Source organism: Macaca nemestrina, chromosome 16 (genome assembly GCF_043159975.1).
Source record: "Macaca nemestrina isolate mMacNem1 chromosome 16, mMacNem.hap1, whole genome shotgun sequence".
NCBI classification, from domain to species: domain Eukaryota; kingdom Metazoa; phylum Chordata; class Mammalia; order Primates; family Cercopithecidae; genus Macaca; species Macaca nemestrina.
In genome coordinates, this window is record NC_092140.1 from 23004015 (window position 1) to 23007321 (window position 3307).

The window sequence follows — 3307 nt, forward strand, 5'->3', positions numbered from 1 at the left end:
AGTCATTGCATCCTCTAATTCCATCTAAAGAATTTTGGCCCAGGTGGAAACCCAGTGGGCATTCAAGGGATAATATTTTTCTGCACCTAAAACTAATTGGAATGTATGCAGCTTTACTTTGACCCTGGCCTCATTAGAACCAATCTCTAACCACTTTCGTGGGTTGGGTACTGCTTAGTAAGTGGAACTCTCACTTTTAATGCAGAGTTAAGGTAAAGCAATAACAATTTCTTGACTTTAAGATGGAAAACAATGGTAAAACCTCAGGATGGGATAGGTTTTTCCAATTTAAAATTATTTCCATTATTAGTTCAATTAGACATTGAAAGAAGAAAAAAAGTCAAATCTCAAAGGCTGCCCTGAAAAAAGATACGAGAAAATCGAAATTCTCTGCTTAGCACCCACTCCAATGATATATTAGAATTCATTTTGAAAGTTTGAATTTCAACTTTCTTTTCTAGATTGCTTAATAATCCAGATTTACTCTTTGTTTTTAATCAACTAACTCAATATCTGCTTACTGATCAAATGGATGTTATAAATAAACTGACAACAATAGAGATAAAATGCCATTCATGCTAACAAATTACATGCTCTACTTGAATGTTGATGACCACACATCATCACACTTTCTAAATATAGAAATTATTTCTGCAAAGGATGAAGCTGCTCACAAATGCATGCCACAAATTCAACAGAATATCTCAGTTGCCATGAGTACCACAGTCAATACACACAGCTTTGTGAAGATTGAGAAACACCGTTTTTATAATGTTCACCCATTAGAGTTCAGCATCTGTGGTGAATCAAACCCACTGACTCTTTAGGAAAGGCTGAGAGCTGTAAAGTAGGACATTAAAGCAATAATCACAGGGATAGAATTTGGGCACATTTTATCTGTCTTCTTCCTGTGTGTACATGCATATATGTAAGCTGGTAATAATGGGTAGTGGCAGTAGTAGTGGATATGGACATAATTTTGTCAAGCCTCACACTTTCACTCAATTGTATTAAGTATGTTATACATGCCACTTGCGGTACTAGCAGATGGGGATATAGCAGCAGATACTTAAGCCATGTTATTTGCCCTTGTGGAGTTTACAATGTAAACATTTATTATGATAGGAGATCCTTAAAAGAGTTACATATCTCTAGATTCAAACATTAAAACTATGCCCAATGGCAATGAATAAAGACATCAGAAGGACAGACATCAGTCTGGAGCTTTACACTCCACAGTGCCAATTCCACGACCGTCCTGGTTTTGAGTCCTCGTAGTGCCACTTACCATCTGCGTGAAATTGAAGCCCTTTCCTCGCTAAGACTTTGTTATGTTATATAAATATTAATAGTATTGACTTGAAAAAAATGTTGTGATTAAATGAGATAAAATATGTAAAATACTTAGTATATGGTTGAATAAATATTAGTATTTTCTATTATATTGCACAATAATCACAAACGTCATTTCAAAGGTTTTATATCATTACCTTAAGTGAACACACCATAAAGTGCTCAACTATCCCTTTATTATTAATTTCCCAAATGCTTGCAATTCTATGTAACTCTTTGATGAAAATTTTTCTACTGTTTATTTCTATGAACATACAGAATCTCTTAAGATTGCATATTGCCCTGTAGAAAGTGTAGGCAAGTACACAGGCCTTATTTTCACCAGTTTTGATGATTCCTGTTGTTAATCTCTTCTTTCCCTCATGTCATCCTTAGGTTGACAAAATTACATTCCCCATAATCAAACTATGGCATACCATTCAACATCAGTTAGTGCATTGCTCTGCTCATTTTATTTCATTACTGTATTTATTTACTCTCATCTGCCTCTCCTCCCTAGAAACCAGTCATTTAATATGTACTCGATAAATACATCCCCTTTAAAAATTCCTTGAAAACATATAGTATGTACTGTATTGTGCTTTGTTATTTTGTCATGCAACATCTTTTGAGATTTAGGTATATTGCAGTATTACCAACTAGTTTGTAGCTTCTGACTGCTTCATATTTGATTATGGAGATCTACCGCTTTAGACCTGGCAGTTCCTCTGGCTAAAGACACTGAGGTTGCCCCCAACTCTCTCTCTCCACTATGCTTTCACAAAAGACTCATGGGAAATATTTTTCTGGTGTAAATACCTAGTATTGGGATTGCTAAATTCTAGCAATCTAGTGAGTTTTATATCTAATCTCATTAAGTTCTCAAGAGTGGATACGGTATTTTGTATCATGACCAACAGGATTCTTGTTTGTCCATATTCTTAGCACATGCTGTTTCTAAATATTGAAAAATAGAAAAATGTAAAGTGGGCGGACTTAATTTTCAAATTTCTTCATTACTTGTGAACTTAGGCATCATTTTTTTTTCCCCTTTCCATTTAGGTTTCTGTTACTGGAATCAAATTCTCATCCATTATCTGTTTTGCTATTGGGTTTCCTAACTTCTTATTGTTGATTCAGGATTTCTTTATAAATTTTAACTATTACATCCTTACTATTTTCAGATGTCACAATCATTTTCTCTTATTCTTATTCTTTTAAAATTTTATAGCATACTGGGTTGAAAATAAAACCCTAATTAAAATATTTTCTATCTCTCCAGTTGTGTATATGTCCCTGATTTTTTTACTTGCTTTATAGTTTCAGCTTTTCATTTCAGGTCATCAATTTTTGAAATTTTTCTTGTGTCTGTGTTAGAAGTCAGACTTTTTTCTCCCCTTAGATGAAGTCAGTTTTCTCATCATTACCATTAGTGTGTCCTTGCTCCACACTGATCAGTGATCTTATACAAATCTCCATGCATGCCATTCTGCTCTAGGCTTTCTCTCCATTATCTGTATATTTCTTCCTTTGTTTATCTAACACTGTTTTTATTCCACAGTTATGCATCATGTCTCTTATCTGGAAGGACAAGTTCTTCCTATGTGTTCTTATTTCCTGGTTATTTGTCTGTTGTTTATTTATTTATTTATTTTTATTTTTATTTTTTTGAGATGGTGTCTCACCCTGCAGCTCAGGCTGGAGTGCAGTGGTGCGATCTGGGCTCACTGCAAGCTCCGCCTCCTGGGTTAATGCCATTCTCTTGCCTCAGCCTCCCGAATAGCTGGGACCGCAGGCACCCGCCACCACGCCCAGCTAATTTTTTTGTATTTTTAGTAGAGGCAGGGTTTCGCTATTAGTCAGGATGGTCTCGATCTCCTGACCTCATGATCCTCCCACCTCAGCCTCCCAAAGTGCTGGAATTACAGGTGTGAGCCACCACGCCCAGCCTTGTCTGTTACTTTTTAATAAAACT